Source organism: Cervus canadensis, chromosome 9, assembly GCF_019320065.1.
Source record: "Cervus canadensis isolate Bull #8, Minnesota chromosome 9, ASM1932006v1, whole genome shotgun sequence".
In the NCBI taxonomy this organism is placed as follows: Eukaryota; Metazoa; Chordata; class Mammalia; order Artiodactyla; family Cervidae; genus Cervus; species Cervus canadensis.
In genome coordinates this window covers 74,286,515-74,301,082 of record NC_057394.1, presented here as the reverse complement: position 1 = coordinate 74,301,082, position 14,568 = coordinate 74,286,515, and the positions used below count along the sequence as shown (strand labels likewise).

The following is a 14,568-nucleotide window of genomic DNA, read 5'->3' as shown; positions in this document are numbered from 1 at the left end:
ATTTTAAAAATTTAAGCTGTTTTAATTGTTTTTAGCTGTTTGAACCCAGTTTTGATTATGATTTTTTTGAATATTTATGTAGAAACAAGCATAAGGTCACAGTTTAAGTTATGAAAATAGATTGAATGTTGGATGGCATATGTTAAATAATTGAGAGGATGCATATATTAAATTTCAGTGACGTGAAAGGGGTTTGTACCAATTTCTTATTATCTACTTTAGTGAAGGGATGAGAAAAAAATACATCTTTCAACAGGGGAAATTTATTTCAGATGAAGCACATTTTAAGGATTAAGGGTGAAATCAGCATAGAAAGAATATTGTAGGAAATTAGGGTGTTGACAATCCATTTTGAAGATTTTTTAAGGAGAAAGTAGGAAAATATTAGTTTAAAATATTTCATTGAATAAAGATATCTGGCTTGGGTAAGACCTCTCAGCTATTTCCAGTTGTGATTGCCTAGTTTTATTTAAAGCACTTGCTAGAGTCAGTGGGTCATACAGAATTAGTTGTTCAATCACTAAGTCATGTCGGATGCTTTGTGACCTCATGGACTGCAGCACGCTGGGCTTCCTCTTCCTTCACTGTCTCCTGGGGTTTGCTCACATTTATGTCCACTGAGTCAGTGTTGCCATCTAACCATATCTATAAATATACATAAATACATATTTTTATTTTAAGGTCCCTGAGAGTAAATGTGTGCATGTGTCCATCTGCAGTGCATGAGTGTTGGCACTTTTTCTTTCCCTTTCTTTTAAATGGTGCCTTACATAATGGACTAACTTAAAAAAAAATTACTGGAGTGTATTTGCTCCACAATGTTATGTTAGTTTCTGCTGTACTGCATAGTGAGTCAGCTATATGTGTACATATCTCCCCTCTTTATGGATTTCTTTCCCATGTAGGTAACCACAGAGCATTGAGCAGAATTCTCTGTGCTATATAGTAGATTCTCATTAGTTATCTGCTTTATATATGGTAGTGTATATATGTTAGTCATAATGGACTTCTAAAAAATGAGATACATTTTTTAAAAGTGAGAGTTGATCTTGCTTGAAATTTGAGATAAAACATCTCCTGTTGTCTGAACTGTTCAAACTCTTCTCCATGGTTCATATTCTGTCTAGAAAATCATAGTAGCAGAAAGGAACCAATTCCTGTGAAACTTCTGTCCCAAGAGGAGACTTTTGCCAGATTTTGTAGTTAGGATTGGTTTGAGGTCAGAGACCAATGAAGTTTCAGTATTTTTTAATTAAACATTTTATAGTTAAAAAAAAAGTTCCCTCAGTGAAAATTTCAAGGTATTAGGAAGTAACAGCCATCTGTAATGTCCTTGAGAGTCAGTATTTATAATTAGCAGTCGTTCTTTCTAGGTTTTTTTGTTTTTGTTTGCTTGTTTTTTCTTTTTCTATGTTGGATATGCATTGTTGCTATACAGTTGCTCACTCGTGCCCAACTCTTTGCGACCCTATGGACTGCAGCATCCCAGGCTCCCCTGTCCTTCGTTGTCTCCTGGAGTTTGCTCAGGCTCATATCCATTGAGTCAGTGAAGCCATCCAACCATCTCATCCTCTGTCATCGCTTTCTCCTCAGACCCTTAATCTTTTCCAGCATCCGTCTTTTCCTGTGAGTTGGCTCTTCTCATCAGGTGGCCAAAGTATTGGAGCTTCAGCATCAAGTCCTTCCAATGAATATTCAGGGTTGATTTTCTTTAGGATTGACTGAATAAAATCACCATATTCCCTGTGCCCCAAATATAATTTCCAGATGAGACATTGCAATGACAACAACAGAATAAAAATTATGAATTTACTCTCACTAATGGATAGGCATTAGACAGAATAAAAGGCAGCCTCTACTGTGTCGGTACACATTTGGAGTGTTGCAGCAAAGATGTGGTGCTCTGAGTTAAACATTACTCACCTACCCCCCAAAGTCTGTATATCGTCACCCTGCTTATATAACTTATATGCAGAGTACATCATGTGAAATGCCAGGCTGGATAAAGCACCAGCTGGAATCAAGATTGCCAGGAGAAATATCAAAAACCTCAGATATGCAGATGACACCATCCTTACGGCAGAAAGTGAAAAGGGACTAAAGAACTTCTTGATGAAGGTGAAAGAGGAGAGTGAAAAAGTTGGCTTAAAACTCAACATTCAGAAAATGAAGATCATGGCATCTGGTCCCATCACTTCATGGCACATAGATGGGGAAACATTGGAAACAGTGAGAGACTTTCTTTTCTTGGGCTCCAAAATCACTGCAGATGGTGACTGCAGCCATAAAATTAAAAGACACTTGCTCCTTGGAAGAAAAGATATGACCAACATAGACAGCATATTAAAAAGCAGAGACATTACTCTATGGACAAAGGTCCATCTAGTCAAAGCTATGGTTTTTCCAGTATTCACGTATGGATGTGAGAGTTGGACTATAAAGAAAGCTGAGCGCCAAAGAATTGATGCTTTTGAACTGTGGTGTTGGAGAGGTCTCTTGAGAGTCTCTTCAGCTGCAAGGAAATCAAACCACTTAATCCTAAAGGAAATCAATGCTGAATACTCATTGGAAGGACTGATGCTGAAGCTGAAATGCCAATATTTTGGCCACCTGATATGAAGAGCTGACTCATTGGAAAAGACCCTGATGCTGGGCAAGTTTGAAGGCAGGAGGAGAAGGGGATGACAGAGGATGAGATGGTCGGATGGCATCACCAACTCGATGGACATGAATTTGAGCAAGCTCTGGGAGTTGGTGATGGACAGGGAAGACTGGCATGCTGCAGTCTGTGGGGTTGCAAAGGGTTGGACTTGGCTGAGCCAGTGAACTGAACTGAACCCCCTCAAAAAAAAAAAAAAAAAAACAACAGGCTGGGAATCGTAATCTTAGTCATATGGCCTTATTTAAAGATAGAAGCAAGTTAAAATGCCATCATTAGGGTGGATCCTGCTGCTGCTGCTGCTGAGTCGCTTCAGTCGTGTCTGACTCTGTGTGACCCCATAGACGGCAGCCCACCAGGCTCCCCCGTCCCTGGGATTCTCCAGGCAAGAACCGTGGAGTGGGTTCCCATTTCCTTCTCCAGTGCAAGAAAGTGAAAAGTGAAAATGAAGTCAGTCAGTCGTGGACCTAGTCCTACATAATTGATGTCCTTATAAAAAGGGGAAATTTGGACTCAGAGACAGATATGCACAGAGGGAAGATGATATGAAGAGACACAAGGAAGATAATATGAAGATGGTTATCTGTATGCCAAGGCATGGAACAAAGTTTTCCTTCACAGACTGCAGAAGGACCCAGTTCTGCTGACGCCTTGGTCTCAGACTCCTAGCCTTTGGACTGTGAGAGGATAGATGTGTTATTTATGGCACCTAGTTTGTGTTACTTTGTTAACACAGCCTTAGCAAACATGGTATCAAAGTGCATTAAAGCACCTTTGTGATTACTTTATGTCTTGATGTTTCAAGTTTTCTTAGATTTGTTTTATGCCTGTGCTATGTATACCCAAGTAAATTGTAGAATTTATGAGATCTGATTTATACTTTCCTGTCTTTTCCTTCCCTATAGGGATGTATAAAAGATGTTTGTAAGATGCAAATAGGCATGCTGTTGATGGAAAGAATTCACATTATGCAAAAATAATACTATGTACAGTATAGATATAGGGAGAAGCGATTCAATTTTAGATGTTTTTCTTTTAGCTGAACGGTTATTTTATATTCTTGAAGTCTATATATATGTGTGTGTGTGTGTGTTTTTATATAGACTCCCAAGAATATATAAGCACATAAAATTCGTATATTTTGATTATGTCAAGAGAATTTTTATTTTAAAATCAGTGTAACAATTTACAGGGAAATTAGAATAAAAAGGAAACAAGATGGCTCATTGTTCTATCACTGAAATATTACAACTGCTAAAGTATTTGTTGTTTTTCTTTTAGATTTTAACCTAAAACAGAGAACATGTTTATTTGTATAATTATAATTGTGTGTGTGTATAAATCTTTTTTAGCTAACATTACAAATATTTCTTATATAGTTTGTCAAATTTAGAATGTATATGTAATATTCTATTTAACTGTATATATAATACATATATATTACTTTTCTATTTTGTGGTATTTAAAATTGTTTCCACTTGTTGAGTACGAAAGATATACTACAGAGAACATTATTGTGCATGAATATGTTTCCATCATTAGGATTATTTTTTTGAAGCTTGACTTCTTGGTCAAAGTAATTGAATACTTCTTTAAAGTAATGGAATATTTTTTAAAACTCTAGATGCATACCGAGATTGGCTTTACAGAAGGGTTGTATAGTTTTCAAAGGAATTATTTCTTACATATTCTAATTTCGAGCCACACTTGCAGTACTTATTGAAATTTATTTTTATATGTATAATAAGTTCTAATTATTATTTTAAGCTACAGTTTCCCATATTTTTGTTCTTAATTTTTTCATCTCTTGATCTTGGATAAAATCCTTCCTTTACTGTATTAGATGAGAAAAAGGGTTTCATTACAATTATTCCTTTAAGTCTTGACCGCCAGATACCGTGTAGATGAGTTGGCATAGTGAGCGACCTTGTGCAACAGGGAATTCAGCTGAAATGTGTGAAAGGATAATTTTGCTTCTGGGCATATTCCGGGAAGTTCAGATTATCATATCTGAGGTTTTGGTGCATTTAAGTAGATTTTTAGATTGGCTCTGTTACCCAGAGTTTCTGACATGGTGGGTAGTATGCACAAATGATGTTTTTATTTGAGTAGTTAATAGCTTAATGGTTACAAAGAAGAAGCATTACACTTTGAAATGGGATTTCAGTCCGTGGCTGGAGATGAATGCACGGACCTAGAGACAGGGACTTTGGGAGCGTGTGAGGTGTCAGGGACCCCAGCTCTATGTTTTCTTTGCCCCTGACCTTCTGGCAAGGAGAGGATAATTAAGTGAGGAAACCAGAGCAGAATCTCTTTTCTAGAACTAGTTAAACCCAAAGAGGATTAGAAGTTAAAAGTTTACCTTCTCTCCCCTTCAAATATCTGAATTAGAACACAAAAAAGAAAGATAATCTTACCTGCTTGTGGGACCTGAGTGCTGTTACTCTGCTAGGTGTGACTGATTCAGCTCTGCACCTGAGCTTTTGTTACCTGTACTGTTGTAGTTTGGAAAAGCAGGGATTCAACCATAGATAAATTGAGTTGCCCAAGATCACATTATTAACTTGAGATGATGTGAGAACTGAGATCCACATCTTATATGCACTTCTAAAATAGTGCTTTGGCTGTATAACATTGTCTGAAATGTTAAGATGAAGTGCAAACTCATAGTTAATGTACAAAGTGTAATTATTGCTAGAAGACCTAAAAAATAACTTGCTACTTAGAGAAATATTCTTGAATATTTAGATTAATCTTGACATTATAAAATATAAAGTTATATAAAATTAAAAATTGGTATGGCTTTTATTCTTTTATTTTGATTTTCATCCCAGGTTATTAACTTGCCACACTATGTTGAAGTTTTAGCAATATTGCATACCCAGTGGCTCAGTTGTGCCTGACTGTTTGCGACCCCATGGACTGTACTCCTTTGTCCATGGAGTTTTTCAGGCAAGAATACTGGGGCCGGTTGCCATTTCTTCCTTCAGGGGATCTTCCTAACCCAGGGATCGAATTTGCATCTCCTGTATCTCCTACATTGGCTGGCTGATTCTTTACCGCTGTGCAACCTGGGAAGCCCTTATCAATATTAGAGTTCGATAAAAGTTTGTGAAATGAATGCTGATACCTGAAATAGTAGTCAGAGGAGTTGGGCCTTTAAAATAATTATATGCATATGTAATCTTGACCATGATGGGATTTATACTGAACTGAAAATTAACTTGGTTTTAGAAGTGATCTGTTAAAGAATTCTTTTGCTCTTTTGAGTTGTCACAACAAAAGTAGTGAAACATAAAACTGTTGTCTTTAATTTATAAATAAGGAAATATTCTCCAAGCAGTTATGTGAATGGAAGATAGGGCACATTGGAAAATCATGCTTTTGGACATGACTTGTGTGTTTAACAGATTTGGTTTTGGGAAAGGTCACTCTTAAGTGTGTATTTTTATATTTTCTGATCATAATAGTGTATATTTTCATTGTAGATTATTTTGAAAATATATGTGAAGAAGAAATTAAAAATTAAAGGGGAAAATGGATGCATGTATATGTATGGCTGAATCCCTTTGCTGTCCACCTGAAACTATCACATCATGGTTAATCAGCTATACTCCAATATAAAATCAAAAGTTACAAAATTAAACAAAAGATAAAATAAAACAAGTGAAAAATTCCTACTGCCAAGAAATCCTCTGGATCTTTGACTATACTATAATAAACTGGGTCTGAAAAGTTAAAAAAAAAAAAAAGAAAAATTAGCAGTAATCTCATTGCTCCATAGTAATTGCTGTAAACACTTTGGTATTCATTAATGCCATTATTTACATTCTGTATTTAAGAGGTGTGGAAGCAAGAACACTGTTTCGACAAGGCAGGAAACCTGGATGTTCTAGTTATCTATTCCTGCAGTTGTTGATTCCTATTGTAGGAGTTTCATAAACTTTTTTTTTTTTAATCACAAAGGATTCCTTTTCTTACCCTCCCTTCTGTCACATTTCTAATAAATTATTTTATTGAATAAATATTAAAATCTGATTTCCTGTGAGGTAAATAGTGTAACAACACTGCATTTATCTGTACCCAATGAAGAACAAAGAAAGATGATGTTTAAGTTAGCAGATATAATTTTAATTATGGGGGAATATGGTATGTTAGATTTTTTTGAAGTATTAGAAGTAGGTTGAACATTGCCCATTTGACTGTGTAAAGGCCTATGGTCTCCATGAAGGGAGCTGCTGGAGTAGATAGTCTGTAATAAAATACTTCTCAGGTTTAAAATGCTGATGCTCTGACTCCATTGCACATTGGTGTATGAACTTGTTCTTATTGTTATTTCCAAAATGGTAATTATTATATTTTGCTTTCCAAACCAAGCTAATATACCCAAAACCTTTGCCTGTGAATATAGTTATATTAATATATTTGTGCTGTATAATATAAGTTGTGGGTTACAGATATGATATCCCTCAAACTTACCCTATTCTTTTGTCTAATAATCTATTTAATGAAAAACTAAAGTTTATTCTTTTACTTCACCTGAAATCTAGGTGCTTTTTCATTCTTTCAAGTCCAGTGTACCTCAAGATGATCAAAGAACTTGGCATTCTGTAGATATCTTGCTTCCTGATCCCCTTTTCATCATCTTCTTTCAATAATCTCTTCTCACCTTGAAATCTGTGCTATACCTGCTTTATCATAGTTGCTTCTATACTTACTGCCATTATCTATTAGCCTATGGGTATCCCTCTAGGACTCTTGTCTGATGGCTCACCATTTTCCTCTGTAGCCTCTTTCCTAAGCATCGTGGATAAATTCACTTCACAGGGAAATGTCTGCTGTGTAACAGGCCTCTGATGCTATTCCATCAGCTTGTATTTTCATGCCACTTTAGCATCTGGCATATATGGCCAGACATCAGACTTTGGAATCACCAGAATGGTGGTTTTAAAAAATGTTAATGTTGGGACATCCCTGGTGGTCCAGTGTCTAAAACTCCACACTCCCAATGCAAAGGGCCAGGTTCCATCCCTGGTCAAGGAGCTATTGATAGATCCCACGTGCTGCACAACTAAAAGATCCCACCTGTGGCAACTAAGACCCCATGTAGCCAAATAAATAAAACAAGCAAAAAAAAAAACAACAATAAAATCTTAATGTTATAATTACCTATTCTGATATCAACATACCTTTCCTTGTTCCATTTCCAGTAGCCTGGCTTTTGTGTTCCTTGAGACACTTGGTGTCTTAAGTTTCTTTACTTCATTCTTCTTTATACCAAATTCAGATCTGATCAAAAACTGTTTCAGTTAGGTACATATGTGAGAATCTTTGGCTTATTTGACCTTGGCACTCTTATTTTTTGATGATCCCATAAAACATTTATCTGTATGATTTTTGTGTTAGCTGTAAGTGTGCCTGGAGTTGCTGGGTAGAGGGAAGGGTAAGGTGGAAGCACATATTCATCTTCATTAGGGTATTAGAAATGCATGTTCTACAATCTTATCTGCTGTCTTAACGTCTCTCAATTTTTAAATGTTTTTAATTTTGCTTGTATATGCGCCAAAACTTTTTCTAATGCATAAGAAGACTTGTGGTCAGATGTACTGCTATAAAATAGGTTCGTGTATTATACATTTGGTAATTACCTTCTATTCTTCATCCACTTATTATTCTCAATAATATTAATAAAATAATGAACCCACCCTCCAACTTAAGATCTAGAATAATATCAATATTCTTGAAGCTCCACTTGTGTTACTTCCCAGTCCCACATTGCTGAATAACTAATTTTGTGATTATTCTGTTTATCATTCTGTTTTACATGGTTTAATATATATATACACACACACATGCACTTCAGCCATTTACTGTTTAGTTTTGATTTCTTAAATATGCTTTATAAAAATGGAAGCCAAGTACAGTGAATTTTTCTTAATTTTTAAAAAATTTTCTATCATGGCCTTGAGTTCATTCATTTCACTGTGAGTTAGATTGTTACTGTCCACATGTTCCAGTTGTGGAAGCTGAGCACAATATGTAAGTAACTTGCCTAAAATTATGCATCCAGTTAGTGTCAGTGTCTAAATTTTAACCCAGATAATCTATCTCAAATTCCAAACTCTTAAATGTTATACAGCACTCACATTCACTAGTAATCAGGACAATGCATGTTAAACTGTGATGCCCACCATCCGTGGATATATCTGTATCTATTTTCTTTTTGTCTCTACATTTACATGTATTTAAAATATCAACAGATTATCTGCAGATGACTCAGACTAAGATGGAAGGACAGCACATTTCTTATCAGCAACATTGTTATTCCAGAAGACAGTGCACTGATAAAAGGGGTAGGGGAAATAACTTTGAATCTAGAAATATTTTAGCCAGAATAGGATAGAAATAAAGACAATTTCCGTCATTCGGGAACTCAGAAACTATCTTGTTCGTTCATCATTGCTGAAAGACTTAATACTGATGGACTCTAGCATGAGGAGCAGTGAACTGCGGTGAAATAGTTGGATACAGGATGTAGTGATGCACAAAGAAAGCAGTGAACATGTTGTGAAACCTAAATGTGATTGGAGAAATCACATGGGGGTTGGAAGAGGAGGAAGTGTAGAGGAGAACAAAGTAGTAAGCTATGGTTCTGGTCCTGTTCGGGAGGAAGGTAGATAAACTTGCTAACATTAGATTTGGCTAGGAAAAAAATTACTACTACTACCACAACTTACTACAATTTAGACACTTTGTAAATATTTTACAGATATTATAAGAGAATATATATACACACACACACACACACACATATATATATATATATATATATCTATCTTGATTTTATATACACACATATATATTTTGGGGCTTCCCAGCTGGCGCAGTGGTAAAGAATTTTCCTGCTGATGCAAGAGACACGGGTTCAATCCCTGGGTCAGAAACATCTCCTGGAAAAGGAAAGGGCAACCTACTCCAGCCTTCTTGCCTGAGAAATCCCATGGACGGAGGAGCCTGGCAGGGTCCCTGGCAATTGTCCGGGTCGGACACGACTGAGCACACACATACATAAGTATAGAATGTGAGCACACACTTGTGAAGGTGTGTAAGCAAGCCCTTCTTCATGCCTTTATTTCCTCCATTTATACAATCTGTGTTTTAACTGTGCATTCAATTCTCTATCAAACTACCCCTCTGAAGACTGATATTTTCTCTCTGCCCGTTGTTGGACATTAGGGCTGCAGAGTGTATTCTTAAGTCTGAAGAAAAGAGTGTGAGCTGTCAGTGTTGGTGCAGTGTCACCGGTCCTGGTTCTTTTATAGTGTTCTATTTGCGTCTACCACAGACTGAGCTAAACCCAGCCCAGAGTCAGCGTCTATTCCTGTCAAGATCCATTGGCAGCCCCCAGGGCTGCTGGCATCAGTCTGATTTGCCATCTATTATCAGCACCAAAACCCACTCAGGATTTTGCCACATGATCACCTGCAGTCTTTTTTCCTCTTGTTGGCCATTGGAATGGATCTTCCTGGCCCTTTGTGCTTTAGAGGGTGCAAGAGGAACATGTCTGTTAATAGATTCAGCACATCTCGGCATTGCTGCAGTGCCCCAATGTCTACTCATTACACAGGTCCAGGGGGCCACTTTGAGTGAGTACAGGGGGAGACCTGTTTGTTGATTTCAGTCACCCTGTACAGCTGGAAGAGAGTTTTTCTGGTGGGCATCAATGTGTGTTACTCTAGTGCACCCCTCAAATTCCCATAGTGATTTCCTTAAGGCTGTGGCCCATATGGGCATTGCTCAAATAGGTCAGATTTCCATTGCCCTCCTGCCTGGCCATAGAGCCAGGCTATTGGCTACTGCCCACGTGTCAGTAAAAACTCAAACATAGGGGCTTTTTACTTCTGTTCACTTTTTCTATCACTGCTAGGCAAACAGTATGCAATTCAGCACAACCGGCTGATCTGTTTGTATCGTCTTTGATCAGAGTGGTGGCCATCCAGATAGGATGTTGTCCATTCACCTTGGAACTGCCAAGCAGCTCTTTTTTGGTCAGTTAAGAACTGTTTATAGGCAACTGCCAAAGTGACAGTAGAATCCAGCAACTGCTCATACAGTTGCAGAGTCAGTCCTAGGGAAAAAGGCTCCCTACTCCTGAGAATCTCCTCCTTGCATTCCCCAGGCAGCGTGCTCTTAGATAAACCATGTCCAGTTTGTTACTTTACTCTTTTGGATATGCCTTCCCCATTAGAGTGTTTCTCAGACATCCTACACATTATAGCTATTTCAGGATTCAAGATCATTTTATGTCCTTCAGTCACAGGGGTAACTTCAGTTAATGTCCAATGGCAAGATAGTAAATGCCCCTCAATTGGAAATTCTCCAGTCTGAAGTCCCAGTAGTCATTGCTGAGAGGTGCTCACAGACTTTTGCCCTAAGCCCCAGTTTGCTGCATATACTGCTGTTACACAGAGAACCTGTCCCTTCTAGCATGCTAGCTTCTGTTCCACACCACTAACGCTCAAGAATTCTTACTAGTTCCCATTTAGCATGTTCAATTAATCTTACTTGAAACATGGATTTACATGCCTAAGGGGAGTGTTTCCCAGTCAGATACAATGTTCATCCCTGTAATAAAATCAAGTAAAAGGGTGCAGCCACTTTACATAAAGCTTGTTCAAATGTACCAGTTCTCCTGTAAATCTTTAGAGATCTCTTCAAGAAAATTAGAGATACCAAGGGAACATCTCATGCAAAGATGGACAGAATAAAGCACAGAAATGGTAGGACCTAACAGAAGCAGAAGATATTAAGAAGAGGTGGCAAGAATATTCAAAAGAACTGTACAAAAAAGATCTTAATGACTCAGATAACCACGATGGTTTGATCAGCCTGCTAGAGCCAGAAACTCTGGAGTGCGAAGTCAAGTGGGCCTTAGGAAGCATCACTATGAACAAAGCTAGTGGAGGTGATGGAATTCCAGGTGAATTATTTCAAATCCTAAAAGATGATGCTGTTAAAGGGCTGCACTCAATAATGCCAGCAAATTTGGAAAACTCAGCAGTAGCTGCAGATCTGGAAAAGGTCAGTTTTCCTTCCAATCCCAAAGAAAGGCAATGCCAAAGAATGTTCAGACTACTGCACATTTGCATTCATCTCACATGCTGGCAAAGTAATGTTCAAAGTTCTCCAAGCAAGGCTTCAACAGTATGTGAACTGAGAACTTCCAGATGTTCAAGCTGGATTTAGAAAAGACAGAGGAACCAGAGATCAAATTGCCAACATCAGTTGGATCATCAAAAAAGCAAGAGAATTCCAGAAAAACATCTCCTTCATTGACAACACTAACCCTTTGACTGTGTGGATCACAGCAAGCTGTGAACAGTCTTTAAGAGATGAGAATACCAGACCACCTTACCTGCCTCCTGAGAAACCTGTATGCAGGTCAAGAAACAACAGTTAGAACTGGACATGGAACAACAGACTGGTTCCAAATTAGGAAAGGAGTACGTCAAGGCTGTATATTGTCACACTGCTCATTTAACTAATATGCCGAGTACATTATGAGAAATGCTGGGCTGGAGGAAGTACAAGCTGGAATCAGGATTGCCAGGATATAATAACCTCAGATATGCAGATGATACCACCCTTAGGGCAGAAAGTGAAGAACTAAAGAGCCTCTTGATGAAGGTGAAAGAGGAGAGTGAAAAAGTTGGCTTAAAGCTCAACATTCAGAAAACTAAGATCATGGCATCTAGTCCCATCACTTCATGGCAAATAGATGGGGAAACAGTGGAAACAGTGGCTGGCTTTATTTTTCTGGGCTCCAAAATCACTGCAGATGGTGATTGCAGCCATGAAATTAAGAGGCTTACTCCTTGGAAGGAAAGTTATGACCAACCTAGACAGCATATTAAAAAGCAGAGACATTACCTTGCCAACAGAGGTCCGTCTAGTCAAGGCTATGGTTTTTCCAGTGGTCATGTATGGATGTGAGAGTTGGACTATAAAGAAAGCTGAGTGCCAAAGAATTGATGCTTTTGAACTGTGGTGTTGGAGAAGACTCTTGAGAGTCCCTTGGACTTCAAGGAGATCCAACCGTCCATCCTAAAGGAGATAAGTTCTAGCTGTTCATTGGAAGGACTGATGCTGAAGCTGAAACTCCAGTACTTTGGCCACCTGATGCGAAGAGCTGACTCATTGGTAAAGACCCTAATGCTGGGAAAGATTGAGGGCAGGAGGAGAAGGGGACGACAGAGGATAAGATGGTTGGATGGCATCACTGACTCAATGGACATGGGTTTGGGTGGACTCCGGGAGTTGGTGATGGACAGGGAGGCAGGATGTGCTGCGGTTCATGGGGTCACAAAGAGTCGGACATGACTGAGTGACTGAGCTGAACTGAGGCACAAAGGAAGCCCGAGAACACTGGACTGGGTAGCCTGTCCCTTCTCCAGTGGATCTTCCTGAACCAGGAAGCAACCCGGGGTCTCCTGCATTGCAGGCAGAATCTTGACCAACTGAGCTATCACTTGCGAAAACTTATCTTTCTTGTCCCTTACCAGTTTACTTACTCTTGTGCAGAAAGCTTTGATTCATACTGAGGGATTGAGCCAAGGCACCCTGTCCTTTTATCAGTCTTTATTTTGAATAATTTGCTGAACCACTGTCCCAGGATGTTGCATGTCAGGTTTCTCATTGTAATTTCTGCTTTCTGACTTTAAATTTTTTCCAAACTAGGGTAAATAGGATGGATTTGTTTCAGACCGTTTATTGTTGGAAGGCCAGCAGGGGACCGGGGTCTCTACCTCACCTAGCCTTTGGTAAATGACTGTATTAAAAACTCTTCTTAAGCTCATCATGTTTGTTTATCCTATTTCATAACAACCTCCAAAAACTTTCCATTCTGCTAAGATGAGTCCTGTGATTCTCCCTCTGTCATTGTTCTTTCTTCATTCCTATCAGTAGTTGCTTTATTCACCTTATTTCTTAATAACCATTAAATATTTCCATTTATTGGAAAGAGTCCCTTGACTTTCCCCTGGGCCTCTTCTCTGATTATCCTAATGTCTTTACTAGCATCTGTGAGACCTATGAGGGGAAGGTGAGTCAGCAAATTTGATAAAGTTCCTGGAACTGTTTTGGTTCATGGGCAATAAGGTATATACGGGATGCCCATGTGAAAGGGGCCCCTTAACAAAGAAAGGCATTTATGATGATATTTGTAATGGGTATATTCAGCGGGTGAGTATCCCTGTAGGCCAGACCAACATGGCTTGCCTGAAAAGTGTGTCAACTGTTTCATATGGGGTGTTCTGCTTGACATTTATGGATGGTGATGGACACAGGAAAATCAAACCTTACAGTGGCTTTTTAAAAAATCTAGTCTTCCATACTGGCAGTTTTCTCAGGAATAAGCTCCTGTGTGTCTGGATCACAAGCCTGTGATTATTCTGTAGTGATGTTCTTTTACTCTTCATCATTCACAACCAGAGAGACTCCTCCTAAATTAGTCACTCTCATAATCCATTTCAATAAAGTTTTCTTAGGAACCTGGTGATACTGATCTACAAAATTAAACAAATCCTTCACACTCTACCACCTCTTCTTCGTGGTGACCAGGGGTCTTAGGGATGCTTTCTGTTGTCTTGCATGATTTTTCCATTGGGCAGCAGATTTGAGGCCTGTACCCAGGTGGAAAAATCTGAACTTGGTCTGTCAGTGTCCAACTTGGCACTCCTAACTTTTTTTTAGCTGTTATAGATAATGATAACCTAGAAATTATATATTTCATCTTTTTCTTACTAGTTTATATTTCCTTGTGCATCCCATGAACCAGCTACTTGGGAGTTGGATCTGTCTCTCAATTCCTTTGGTAACTTTTTCCTTTAGTAATTACAGAACAACTTCTG

At 38.3% G+C, this 14,568-nt stretch overlaps 1 protein-coding gene across 9 annotated transcripts in view; it reads left to right on the top strand.

Moving 5' to 3' along the window:
* The window catches only part of NBEA (neurobeachin), a 644,508-nt gene that overhangs the window by 29,681 nt on the left and 600,259 nt on the right, over positions 1-14,568 (top strand). The gene's annotated exons all lie outside the window — the stretch shown is intronic.